General features: G+C 45.6%; 1 protein-coding gene and 1 pseudogene across 1 annotated transcript in view; both read right to left on the bottom strand.

The window, feature by feature from the left end:
• LOC126293287 (tenascin-X-like) overlaps positions 1-14,831 on the bottom strand; it is a 126,877-nt gene that overhangs the window by 68,072 nt on the left and 43,974 nt on the right. The gene's annotated exons all lie outside the window — the stretch shown is intronic.
• LOC126293883 (5S ribosomal RNA) lies at positions 12,414-12,531 on the bottom strand (annotated as a pseudogene).

Here is a 14,831-nt window from a genome sequence, read left to right as displayed (position 1 = left end):
AGTAGTTCCAAGTTCTAGGGGACTGATGACCTCAGATGTTAAGTCCCATAGTGTTCAGATCCATTTGAACCATTTTATTATACTAGAACTGACATGTGGTTACATTTTCACGTAATTTGGGTGCATAGATCCTGAGAAATCAGTACCCAGAACAATCACCTCTGGCCGTAATAACGGCCTTGATAGGCCTGGACATTGAGTCAAACAGAGCTTGGATGGAGTGTACAGGTACAGCTGCCCATGCAGCTTCAACACGATACCACAGTTCATCAAGAGTAGTGACTGGCGTGTTGTGACGAGCCAGTTCCTCGACCACCATTGACCAGACGTTTTCAATTGGTGAAAGATCTGGAGAATGTGCTGGCCAGGGGAGCAGTCGAACATTTTCTGTATCCAGAAAGGCCCGTACAGGACCTGCAACATGCGGTCGTTCATTATCCTGCTGAAATGTAGGGTTTCACAGGGATCGAATGAAGGGTAGAGACACGGGTCGTAACACATCTGAAATGTAGCGTCCACTGTTCCAAGTGCCGTCAATGCGAACAAGAGGTGATCGAGACGTGTAACTAATGGCACCCTATACCACCACGCTAGGTGATACGCCAATATGGCGATGACGAATACACGCTTCCAAAGTGCGTTCTCCGCGATGTCGCCAAACACGGATGCGACTATCGTGATGTTGTAAAAAGAACCTGGATTCATCCGAAAAAATTACGTATTGTCATTCGTGCACCCAGGTTCGTCGTTGAGTACACCAACGCAAACGCTCCTGTCTGTGATGCAGCGTCAAGGGTAACCGCAGCCATGGCCGAGTTGATAGTCCATAATGCTGCAAAACGTCGTCTAACTGTTAGTGCAGATGGTTGTAGTCTTGCAAACGTCCCCATCTGTTGACTCAGGGAGCGAGGCGTGGCTACACGATCCGTTACAGCCATGCGGGTAAGATGCCTGTCGTCTCGACTGCTAGTGATACGAGGCCGTTGGGATCCAGCACGGCGTTCCGTATTACCCTCCTGAACCCACAGATTCCATATTCTGCTAACAGTCATTGGATCCCGACCAACGCGAGCAGCGATGTCGCGATACGATAAACCGCAATCGCGATAGGCTACAATCCCACCTTTATCAAAGTCGGAAACGTGATGGTACACATTTCTGCTCCTTACACGAGGCATCACAATAACGTTTGACCAGACAACGCCGGTGAACTGCTGTTTGTGTATGAGAAATCGGTTGGAAACGTTCATCATGTCAGCACGTTGTAGTTGTCGCCACCGGCGCCAACCTCGTGTGAATGCTCTGAAGAGCTAATCATTTGCGAATCACAGCATCTTCTCCCTGTTGGTTAAATTTCGCGTCTGTAGCACGTGATCTTCGTGGTGTAGCAATTTTAATCGCCAGTAGTGTATATACATTGGTCAGTCACAAGATTGTGACCACCGACCTACTATCGATATAAACCCGTCCAGGCGACAGCAGCGTCGCCTGGCGAGGGATGATTGCTAGTGGGACACACGCACGGTGCATGTCGTATCAGTGAGCGAGCTGTCCGTGTGTAGAATGGGGAAGGTGCGCTATCTACCCGAGTTCGACCAAGAGCAGATTGTGGTGGCCCGGAGGCTCGGCACGAGCATTTCGGCGGCTGCACGACGTGTCCGTTGGTCGAAGAGCGCTGCGGTGTCTTCAACTCGAGGTGAAAGCACGGTCAGGCGTCGTGGGACGGGGCGGCCACTGCTCATCACAAATGTCGGACCGGTAAGGCGGTGAACTGTGGTGGAATTAACATCAGACTTTAATGCTGGGCAGGGTACAAGTGTGTGAACACACAGCGCACCGAACACGTCTAACGATGGGCCTCTGCAGCCGACGACCCGTGAATATGCCAGTGTTAACACCACTGATAAGGTAAGGAATGAGGAGGTTCTACGCAGAATCGGAGAGGAAAGGAATATGTGGAAAACACTGATAAGGGGAAGGGACAGGATGATAGGACATCTGCTAAGACATGAGGGAATGACTTCCATGGTACTAGAGGGAGCTGTAGAGGGCAAAAACTGTAGAGGATGACAGAGATTGGAATACATCGAGTCAGTAATTGAAGGACGTAGGTTGCAAGTGCTACTCTGAGATGAAGAGGTTAGCACAGGAAAGGAATTCGTGGCGGGCCGCATCAAACCAGTCAGTAGACTGATGACAAACCACCACTACAAGGGCCACTATAACTGAAATGGGCACGTGACCATCGCCACTGGACGTTGGCGCAATGGAACAGCGTTGCGTGCTCTGATGAATCACGATACCCTCATCGTCATACCGATGGGAGCGCGCGAATCCGTCGCCTTCCAGGGGGACATCTCCTTCATACCTGTGCTGTGGGACAGAGAAAAGCTGGGGACGGCTCCATCAAGCTGTGGGCAACATTGACGTGGCTATCCGTGGGCCCAGTAGAGCTAGCGCAACGCACCGTGACGGCCAACGAGTACCGCAAACTGGCTGTAGGTCACATACGGCCCTTCGCGTCAATCATGTTTCCCAAAGGCAGTGGCATTTTTCAACAAGATAATGTGCCATATTACAAGGTCATGAGTGCGATGGAGTGGTTCAAAGAACACAGTGGCGAGTTCTAATTGGCGTGGTGGCCCCACAACTTGCCAGATGTGAACCCGATCGAACACATCTGGGATGTGATTGAACGTGGCGCCAGAGCTTATGGCCCCGTCCCCAGAATTCAGTGACTTGTGCGTGCACATGCGGTGTCAACTCTCTCCAGTGACCTGCCTTCCATGCCACGAGGCATGTTATCCGCGCCAGAGGTGGACATACCGGAATTAAGTAGGTGGTCATAATGTTGTGGCTGATCGATGTGATGCAAATACATCAGACAATAGCCATAAAGGAATAAATGGAGCCTGTTTATCTTATTCGCTGTTTTTTAGGTAACTAATAAAGTCATAAACAATTGTATGTTTTTGATTAATTAAAGCTGATCTTTTCACTTAAAATGTTATGTAATGGAAGAGCTACGTTGTGGGTGTCAGCCCTGTCTTGTTATTGTGAAATATAAATAGGTTTTCAGTTTCAGATATTTGATCTCGCTTGTGTAAGAAATGGAAAAAAATATGCAAGTCGCGCCGGAACATTTTTAATTTGCCACGAAACCTAAGCGTAATAGTACAGTAAAGTTGAAGAAAGAAAAGAAAAAAAAGCACGAAATGGACTACTGTAACAAGAGCGAGTGTGGCGAAAACAGGTTAACTTCCGATGTAAACAGGCGACGATAACTTCATAACTTTCCTCCCGAGAAACATCGAAGTGATGTGACGTGACGTGACTGCCAATGTGAACTGGCCTTAAACGTCGTCCCGAGATGACGCGACAACAGGCGCTCAACGCAATGGGCACTCCAGAGATATTTATACTGTTAAGTGCCTGACTGCAGTGTTATCTCTGCGACACAGGCCGTCCGGGACTGTAGTATAAGTTTGCTTCAACCGGCGTTGCGGTTTCCACAAAGACATCGCGCCGGAACGGAAGAGCCCGAAAGCTGGAGGCGAGGAGAAACGTCGCCAGCTGTTAGCAGACCGCCATTACACAAGCTGCCGATAGCTGCGAGTGAGCGAGGAGGATGTGGGGCACCACTGTTGCGTGTCGTGTCGTCAAAACAAAGCCGTCTCGGAGGCCCTGTATCGACATTTCCAACCCAGATACGCAAGCCACCTTTAACGTATGCGCCACATTTTCTCCCCTTACGTTTTTCCGGCATTCACGACAACGACTTCCTACCTCTCCTATACAAACTTCTTCACCTCAGAGTAGCACTTGGAACCTACGTCCTCAACTATTTGTTCGATGTATTGATATCACTGCCTTCCTCTACAGTTTGATCCTCTACAGCTGCCTCCAGAATCGCAAAAGTTGTTCCCTCGTATCTTAACACATGTCCTATCATCCTGTCCCTCTCTCTTGTCAGTGTTGTTCAAGGGCTCCTCTCCTCGCCGGTTCTGCAGAGAATCTCCTCATTCCGTATTAGTTTACGTAATTTACAAGAACTACATCTACATTTATACTCGGCAAGCCACCCAACAGTGTGTGGCGGAGGGCACTTTACGTGCCACTGTTATTACCTCCCTTACCTGTTCCAGTCGCGTATCGTTCCCGGGAAGAAAGACTGTCTGAAAGCCTCCGTGCGCGCTCGAATCTCTCTAATTTTACATTCGTGATCTCCTCGGGAGGTATAAGTAGGGGGAAGCAATATATTCGATACCTCTTCCAGAAACGCAACCTCTCGAAACCTGGACAGCAAGCTACAGCGCGATGCAGAGCGCCTCACTTGTAGAGTCTGCCACTTGAATTTGCTAAACATCTCCGTAACGCTATCACGCTTACCAAATTACCCTGTGACGAAACGCGCCGCTCTTTTTTGGATCTTCTCTATCTCCTCTGTCAACCCGACCTGGTACGAATCCCACACTGATGAGCAATACTCAAGTATAGGTCGAACGAGTGTTTTGTAAGCCACCTCCTTTGTTGATGGACTACATTTTCTAAGGACTCTCCCAATGAATCTCAACCTGGTACCCGCCTTACCAACAGTTAATTTTATATGATCATTCCACTTCAAATCGTTCCGTACGCGTACTCCCAGATATTTTATAGAGGTAACTGCTACCAGTGTTTGTTCCGCTATCATATAGCAATACAATAAAGGATCCTTCTTTCCATGTATTCGCAGTACATTACATTTGTCTATGTTAAGGGTCAGTTGCCACTCCCTGCACCAAGTGCCTATCCGCTGCAGATCTTCCTGCATTTTACTGCAATTTTCTAATGCTGCAACTTCAGTGTATACTACAGCATCATCCGCGAAAAGCCACATGGATCTTCCGACACTATCTACTAGGTCATTTATATATATTGTGAAAAGCAATGGTCCCATAACACTCCCCTGTGGCACGCCAGAGGTTACTTGAACGTCTATAGACGTCTCTCCATTGAGAACAACATGCTGTGTTCTGTTTGCTAAAAACTCTTCAACCCAACCATACACCAGGTTTGATATTCTGTATGCTATTTGTTGATCAGGCGACAGTGCGAAACTATATCGAACGCCTTCCGGAAGTCAACGAAAATGGCATCTACATTGGAGCCTGTATCTAATATTTTCTGGATCTCATGAACAAATAAAGCGAGTTGGGTTTCACACGATCGTTTTTTGCCGGAATCCATGTTGATTCCTACAGAGTAGATTCTGGGTTTCCAGAAATGACATGATACGCGAGCAAACAACATGTTCTAAAATTCTACAACAGATCGATGTCAGAGATATACGTCTATAGTTTTGCGCATCTGCTCGACGACCCTTCTTGAAAACTGGAACTACCTGTGCTCTTTTACAGTCATTTGGAACCTTCGCCGGGCGGTGTGGCCGTGCGGTTCTAGGCGCTTCAGTCTGGAACCGCGTGACTGCCACGGTCGCAGGTTCGAATCCTCCCTCGGGCATGGATATGTGTGATGTCCTTAGGTTAGTTAGGTTTAAATAGTTCTAAGCTATAGGGGACTGATGACCACAGATGTTAAGACCCATAGTGCTCAGAGCCATTTGAAACCTACCGTTCCTCTAGAGACTTGCGGTACACGGCTGTTAGAAGGGGCAAGTTCTTTGGCGTACTCTGTGTAGAATCGAACTGCTATCCCGTCAGGTCCAGTGGACTTTCCTCTGTTGAGTGATTTCAGTTGCTTTTCTACTCCTTGGACACTTATTTCGATGTCGCCCATTTTTTCGTTCGTGCGAAGATTTAGAGAAGGAACTACAGTGGAACAGCTTTGGAAAAAGGTGTTTAGTATTTCAGCTTTACGCGTGTCATCCTCTGTTTCAGTGCCATTATCATCCCAGAGTGTCTGGATATGCTGTTTCGATCCACTTACTGATTTAACGTAAGACCAGAAGTTCCAAGGATTTTCTGCCAAGTCCATATATAGAATCTTACTTTCGAATTCACTGAACGCTTCACGCATAACCCTCCTTACGCTGACTTTGACATCGTTTAGCTTCTGTTTGAGAGGTTTTGGCTGTGCTGAAATTTGCAGTGAAGCTCTCTTTGCTCTCGCAGTAGTTTCCTAACTTTGTTGTTGAACCACGGTGGGTTTTTCCCGTCCCTCACAGTTTTACTCGGCAAGTACCTGTCTTAAACGCATTTTACGATTGCCTTGAACTTTTTCCATAAACACTCAACATTATCAGTGTCGGAACAGAAATTTTCGTTTTGATCTGTTAGGTAGTCTGAAGTCTGCCTCCTATTACTCTTTGCTGAGCAGATAAACCTTCCTCCCTTTTTTATATTGTTATTTACTTCCATATTCAGGCATGCTGCAACGGCCTTATGATCACTAATTCCCTGTTCTGCGCTTACAGAGTAGAAAAGTTCGGGTCTGTTTGTTATCAGTAGGTCCAAGATTTTATCTCCACGAGTCGGTTCTCCGTTTAATTGCTCGAGGTAATTTTCGGATAGTGCACACAGTATAATGTCACTCGATGCTCTGTCCCTACCACCCGTCCTAAACATCTGAGTGTGCCAGTCTATATTTGGTAAATTGAAATCTCCACCTAAGACTATAACATGCTGAGGAAATTTATGTGAAATGTTTTCCAGATTTTCTCTCAGTTGTTCTGCCACTAATGCTGCTGAGTCGGGAGGTCGGTAAAAGGACCCAATTATTAACCTAGCTCGGTTGTTGAGTATAACCTCCACCCATAATAATTCACAGAAACTATCCACTTCTACTTCACTACAGGATAAACTACTACTAACAGCGACAAACACGTCACCACCGGTTGCATGCAATCTATCCTTTGTAAACACCGTCTGTGCCTTTGTAAAAATTTCGCCAGACTTTATCTCTGGCTTCAGCCAGCTTTGCCTGCATCTCGGCGGGGTCAGGAATTTTCTCTGCCTCGTGATGGCTTGGTGTTGTGTGCTGTCCTTAGGTTAGTTAGGTTTAAGTAGTTCTAAGTTCTAGGGGACTGATGACCATAGATGTTAAGTCCCATAGTGCTCAGAGCCACTTTTTTTTTTTCAGTCAGCTTTCCGTTTCAGCTTCGGTGCTTTCCATCAGCGCTTGAAGTTCCGGTACTTTACCACTGCAGCTTCGACAGTTTACAATTACAATACCGATTGCTGCTTGGTCCCCGCATGTCCTGGTTTTGCCCCGCACCCTTTGAGGCTGTTGCCCTTCTGTACTTGCCCGAGGCCATCTAACCTAAAACACCGGCCAGCCCACGCCACACAACCGCTGCTACCCGTGTGGCCGCCTGCTGCGTGTAGTGGACTCCCGACCTATCCTGCGGAATCCAAAACCCTACCACCCTATGGCGCAAGTCGAGGAATCTGCACCCGCCTCAGCCTCTGATTCAGACCCTCCACTCGGTTCTGTACCACAGGTCCGCAGTCAGTAGTCCTGGTGACGATGCTGCAGATAGCTCTGCATTCATCCCGCTAGCGAGGCTGGCAGTCTTCACCAAATCAGATAGCCGCCGGAAGCCAATTTCCTCCGATCCATAGCGACACACACCCTGTACCCTTCATGGCATCCGAAAGGACCTTTTCCACATCTGGAATGACTCTCCACCCCCCCCCCCCCCCTCCCCCCGGTATGCACACGGAGTGCCCATTGGTTTTCTTCCCCTCCCTTGCAACTATATCCCTAAAGGGGGCCCCATTACGCGCCTGACGTTGGAGCTCCCAACTACCAGTAAGCCCACCCTTTTACAGTACCACATCTGAGACGCTTCGACTGCTTAGTTCGGGTTTTCGCACAGTCCATCATTCACTACCATACAGTGTTGTGCTTCAAACGGACATTATCAGAAAGTTTTTCCTCAAATTAACGGCGACTAGTAGACTTCTTTTGGCCAGGAATGCCCTTTTACCTCTGCTAGTTTGTTCTGCCTTTCAGGTCGTCATTATAGCGTCTGTCATGCGTTCTATTGCTTGCGAGATAGCATAATTCCTTGTCCTCTACAACGCGACCCGCAATTCTGTTGTTAACTTTACTGGCCAAGTCATTCCTTTTACACTTCATTACTTCCTAAGCCAAAATTTTTGTGAAAAATTTTTAAAGGCGCCGGCGAAGGCAGAATGAAGCAGCTGATACCCCACTTATATGAAAAGAAATGTACTGGTCTATTCACACACTCAACATGGGTTTAGAAAACATCGGTCCTGTGAAACACAAGTAGCTCTTTATTCACATAAAGTGCCCAGTGCTATTGACAAGGGATTTCAGATCGATTCCGTATTCCTGGATTTGCGGAAGGCTTTTGACACTGTACCACACAAGCGGCTCGTAGTGAAATTGCGTGCTTACGGAATATCGATACAGTTATGTTACTTGATTTGCGATTTCCTGTCAGAGAGGTCACATTTGTAGTAACTGACGGAAAGTCATCGAGTAAAACAGAAGTGATTTCAGCCGTTCCCCAAGGCAGTGTTATAGGCCCTTTGCTGTCAACGAAACTTTCGAGTCCACCAACATTGGGTACTCCAGAACCTCCACGGAAAATGGCTACAGTAAACCATCCGTTACCATGATCAAACGAATCATTAATATCTAAACTAAAATTAAGTCGGCACCCACAGAAAACGGAAGGTCCGTCCAGCAAGGCTTGAGCAGCGACAGACTTGACTGGTATACGATTCTTCTTGTCTCCAGCTGTTGTAGCAAACTCAATGTTCTCGATGGTTTTGTACACTGTCTGTTTAGACAATCCGTTTTCTGTGGGTGCCGACTTAATTTTAGTTTAGATATTAATGATTCGTTTGATCATGGTAACGGATGGTTTACTGTAGCCATTGTCCGTGGAGGTTCTGGAGTACCCAATGTTGGTGGACTCGAAAGTTTCGTTGACAGAGACATTTTTGCATTTCGCACCTACCATATGGCCGAACTTGCTAATAAAGACTTTGGTAAATCTGCTTATATGTCGCCTTCTGCTTTGTCGTTGTATACGCGTAATAGGAGGAAATTATCTGTAAATGAGTCTGTATTCATTTGGGTAAAAGATAAAGGAGTATGTGAATATGTAAAGTTTGTTGATGACTCTATATTTTCATAGAAACGATGTGGGAGACAATCTCAGCAACCGTCTTCGGTTGTTTTCAGATGACGCTGTCGTTTATTCACTACTAAAGTCATCAGAAGATCAAAACAAACTGCAAAACGATTTAGAAAAAATGCCTGAATGGTGCGAAAAGTGGCATTTGACCCTAAATAACGAAAAGTGTGAGGTCATGCACATGAGTGTTAAAAGGAACTCTTTAAACTTCGGTTACACGACGAATCAATCTAAAAGCCGTAAATTCCCCTAAATATCTAGGTATTATAATTACGACTACTTAAATTGCAACGAACACATACAAAATGTTGTGGGGAAGGTTAATCAAAGGCTCCGTTTTATTGGGAGGACACTTAGAAAATGTAACAGACCTACTAAGGAGACTCCCTGCACTACGCTTGTCCATCCTCTTTTAGAATACTGCAGTGCGGTGTGGGATCATTACCAGATAGGAATGACGGAGTACATCGGAAAAGTTCAAAGAAAGGCAGCACTTTTTGTATTATCGCAAAATATGGGAGAGAGTGTCACAGAAATGATACAGGATTTGGGCTGGAAAATTATTAAAAGAAAGGCGATTTTCGTTGCGACGGAATCTTCTCACGAAATTCCTAACACCATCTTTCTCCTCCGAATGCGAAAATATTTTGTTGACATCGACCTACATAGGGAGGAACGATCACCACGATAAAATAAGTGAAGTCAGAGCTCGTACGGAAAGATGTAGGTGTTCATTCTTTCCGCGCGCTATACGAGATTGGAATAATAGAGAATTGTGAAGGTGGTTCGATGAACCCTCTGCCAGGCAGTTAACTGTGATTTGCAGAGTATCCATGTAGATGTAGATGGTCCACGAAATTTAGATAGTTTAGTTAAGTGGAACTGAAATAAGGCAAAACTAATTTCATACCTCAAACCGGATTTTACATGAAGAAATGCGTGTGCTTCAGTACTATAACATGGAGTACCCAGGTGATAACAGACATACTTTACCGCTCAATTCTCTGTGCTATGTCACTATATAAACTACGTCTTCGTATCGCACCGAATTTTGTGTGTGGAAATATGGTAATCTTGAACTTCTGTATCTCTGAAATGGATTAAGACGTAACGAAAATTTTCAAGGATGTACGAAATTGAGATCTTAGGAACATATCGTAAAAGTTTCAGACATTTGCTGTGCTTAGCTGCCTCGGAATCCTCGGGTGGGTTTTGGTCCACTGGTGACCGAGAATATATAGTAAAATTTTTTTTCTGTGGAATTTTCATAAGACTACATGAAATGCAGGAAGAAAGAATCAGTTTTTTCCATTTGACAAAGCATGGGGAAGTGTGTAATATTCATACTTTGACGCTGTACTGTAGGACAGTGACACTAAGTCGATCCTTCTGTTGGGTATGCAAATGGTTCCGAAGCCAAGGGCTATCCAGAATGCTTACTCCTACCATTTTATCACCATCAGAACTCGAGCTATGAATTCCGGAAAATCCCGTATTTATGTGCGACGGTTTGGAACATATTAGGAAAGTATGCTGTCGGATTTCGTACCGATAGTGTGATTTTACCCTTTCCTCCATATTCACCAAATCTGGCCACGTGGCAAATTTTTCTATTCTCAGAAATAGTAGCTGTCGGTTTACGAGTATGGAAGACATTAAAATCGTATCGCTCACGGAGTTGAAAGCCATCCCAAATATCGAGTTCCAGGAGTGTTTTGGAGACTGTAAAAAGTGCTGGAACATACGTGCAACATCGAAGGGTGACTATCTTGAAGGGAGTAACATTTATGTAGACCGTAGATGAATACACAGATTTACTTGCAAAGAAAAACAAACATTTCCGCTGAAACTTGGGTAGCTCAGATGGCAGAGCACTTGCCCGCGAAAGGCAAACGTCCCGAGTTCGAGTCTCGGTCCGGCACACAGTTTTAATGTGCCAGGAAGTTTCATACCAGCGCACACTCCGCTGCAGAGTGAAAATCTCATCCCAAAATTTCCCGTTGTTTCGGAATACAGCTCCCATAGCCTACAATATGAAGCACCCTCTGCCATGAACTTAACTGTGGTCTGCAGAGTACGGATGTAGACTGAGCCGACAATGTGGAAGGGCATCGACAGGCTGCAGTGTAAAGTAACAGCTTCTGCGTCTACCAGAGGCCGTTTAGCGAGCCCACTCAAACAAACAGCCTCAACATCCACCAGTGACTCACCTGTGCGGTGTAAAGTTGTCGCCAGTCGCGGGAGGTAAATGAATGAAGGCCGCATGCCGTCGTGTTAGCGCCTGTACTGCGTCATTAACGCTGGCCGACGTTCGGGGAACCCCGTAACGAAGTTCGGACTTGCTTTAACGCGAGTCCATTCTTCTACCAAGAAACCCCTTATAGACAGAGCGTGGTTAATCCTTCAGCGACTGCAGTATTTTTTTAATTTTTTACCGGACCGCGCGCGGCGTGTACAATTGGTTAGCAACGCATCGTCACCTATCGACTGTAAAAAGACGTGGATGTCCTAAAACACACTAAAGCAGCATTTCGATGCCTCTGGTCTGACGGATTCTTCTCCTGTGCGATCTTCTTCATTTCAGAGTATCACTTGCAACCCTTCAGCCTCAATTATTCACTGGATTATTCCAGTCTCTGCCTTGGCCTGCCGCCTTTACCCTCCACAGCCCCTTCTTCTTTCACAGAGGTTATTCCCTCAACCCAAGTCCTATTACGACGTACCTCCTCCTTGTCAGCGTTTTCCACCAGCTCGTGTCCTTGCTTATTCTGCGGAAGACCATGTTTTCTCATTTCATCAACCAATCTAATTTTCCCCATTCTTCTGTAACACCACATATAAAATGGTTCCGATTCTCTTCTGTTCCGGTTTTCGCATAGTCCATGTTTCACTATCGTACGATGCTCTGCTCCAAACGTACATTTTCAGAACTTCCTTCCTCGAACTAAGACTTATATTCTATAACAGCAAACTTCTTTACGCCAGGAATGGAGTCTTTGCATGCGTTAGTCTATTTATATGTATTTCTTTTTTCGACTTTCATAAGCTTATTTGCTTCCGAGACGGCAGAATTCCGTAACTTCATATTCATAAGAAAAAAGCACTCCGTCAGGCCACGAGTGGCCTACCGGGACCATCCGACCGCCGTGTCATCCTCAGTGGAGGGTGCGGATAGGAGGGGCGTGGAGTCAGCACATCGCTCTCCCGGCCTTGACGATGGTATTCTTGACCGAAGCCGCTACTATTCGGTCGAGTAGCTCCTCAATTGGCAACAAGAGGCTGAGTGCACCCCGAATAATGTCAACAACGCATGGCGGCCTAGATGGTCACCCATCCAAGTGCCGACCACGCCCGACAGCGCTTAACTTCGGTGATCTCACGGGAACCGGTGTATCCACTGCGGCAAGGCTGTTGCCAACTTCATATAACTTTCGTCTTTACGAAATAGATTCGCATTCTGCTGTGCACTGACGTCACCTGTTTGGCACACATGAAAATTTGTGTCCCATTGGGTCTCGACCCCAGATTTCCTGCTAATCGCGCACGGTCCCGTAACAACTTTGGATATTCAAGCACGCCTCCACAACTGAACCAAAAAGCAAAAGGTTACGTAGTCACAATCCTTATGCTCGCACTATTTGTGATTTCCGTACAGGGAGAGAAATATTATATCGTTATGTAACCATACCTCGACAGGCGTAACTCACCATATTACTTTGCCTAACAGTTTTTGTGTGTCGTTAAGTGCTATGAAGCTGTGTGTATTTTTCTGTATTCGCTTACGGGAAGTAACGACAGAACTGCCTCTCTGGTGCCTTTAGCCGAAATAGTCATCTACGGTAGTACATTTTTAAACGCGCAATACAAAGTTGACGCTGTGGCTGATGGGAGCGTCTGTAAATGGGCCATGACTTTGCAGTCACTCCCATCAGAGACCACGCCGACTGTCAACTTTGTTTGCGCGTACAATATTGCAAACTTACGCGCATGTGATTTTTGTTTCCTGAGAGGCACATGAAACTCTCGTTTTCAGATAGACTGAACGTAATAGGGTATTCACTGCTGAGGTTGGGAGGCATTGAGCTGTGAAAACCTCCCACGTGTGCAGAATTCATTATCGACATTTGTTGAATCATTGGGTCTACAATAACTTTTGGTTGAACTGTGAAATGCGGGAACAATTTTTCCGTTCTATTTACATTTCCAATCACTAAAACAGTCTATGTTACGTCAACGTGTTGTCAAAGATGATGAAAACCAACCAACAGCGCATTAAGACGATCTTTCCTCGGTAGGGAACCACAGTTGTAATATACTCTCAGTTTTTAAATTAAATCATTGCCGCTATTTATTTACTTCACTACCGCGATTTGGGCTGTGCAGCAATTTTAAGTGCTAGGTGAAAACAGTCGCCTGTTTATAAGATCTAAATTCGTATTAAAAAACAGCAATTTCGGTAACATTAAGCATTTCACACACACTTTAACGTGATGTGCTCTGATAATGCTGGCCAAAACAGTCACTACGTTTATATGCGACATCTTCCGAGAGACGAAAACCGAATATAGGAAACCGTTTTTTGCTGTCGTGTTTACATGTTAAGGTCTGAAGCGGATTTGCAAGCCCAGTTAAATATGAAGCCTGGAAAACAGCTGCTCCAGTTTCTAATTTAGTCACCACACTCGCTACGTCTGTTCACTTTAACAGTAGAAGTAGACAACTTCATTCTCAGTATAATATTTCTGCTTCTCCTTCACTGCACAATAAGTCACTCTGTCCATAGTAGTTGAATATTTTGAAAGCAAGACGTAACCTGACGGCCCAAGCACGTTTGAAAATGGTTTTACGTTTACACAGAAGGGAAAATCGATTGGGGAAGTGGAAAACCGGCAGCTAGAAACGGATTTCCAGAATCGATTTTCGTTTTTACATGGCCACGCGGTATTGGTAAGTCGGTTTACGAATTCAGATTTGGGAGCGTATGTAAAGAAAGTGAGTGCTGTGGCAATCACAAAACATGTCCACGCATGAAGTGACAGTTTTAAATGGTTGATCCATTTGAATAGCAGCCTACTCCGTGATGCAGAACGCGTCTCTTGCAGCCTCTGCCACTGCAGTTGGCTCAGCACCTCACCGATGCTTCAGCGCTTACTAAACTAACACGTAACCAAACCTACAGTCCATCCTACGAATACGTCTGGCATCTGCTTTATCTGTGATTAGTTTATGTGGTCGTTCCACTATAAATCTATAAATCGCTCCATACGCAAACCAGATATTTTATCCACGTGCTTGCTAATAGTGGTTCTCCTGCAATCGTATAATCGCACGATAAAGGGTATTTCTGTTTATGTTAAGTTGCCAGCTGTCAATCGTAGCACCAAGCGTCAACCCGTGCAGGTCTTGCTGCATTTCGCTATAATTTTTAATTTTATAGCGTTGCGACATCTCTGTATGGAACAGCGTCATCAGCGAAAAACATCATGGAACTTCCGGAGTTATCCTCTGGCTCATTTATACACTGAGGCGCTAAAGAATCTAGTATAGACATGCGTATTCAAATACACAGATACGTAAACAACCAGAATATGGCGCTTCGGAGTGTCTGGCACAGGTGTTAGCTCGGTTACTGCTGCTACACTGGCAGGTTATCAAGATTTAAGTGTATTTGAACGTGGTGTTATAGTCGGCGTACGAGCGATGGGCACAGCATCTC

This window comes from Schistocerca gregaria, chromosome 10, assembly GCF_023897955.1.
Source record: "Schistocerca gregaria isolate iqSchGreg1 chromosome 10, iqSchGreg1.2, whole genome shotgun sequence".
In the NCBI taxonomy this organism is placed as follows: domain Eukaryota; kingdom Metazoa; phylum Arthropoda; class Insecta; order Orthoptera; family Acrididae; genus Schistocerca; species Schistocerca gregaria.
Note: the sequence above shows the minus strand (reverse complement) of the source record. Positions and strands in the feature narration are given on the sequence as shown.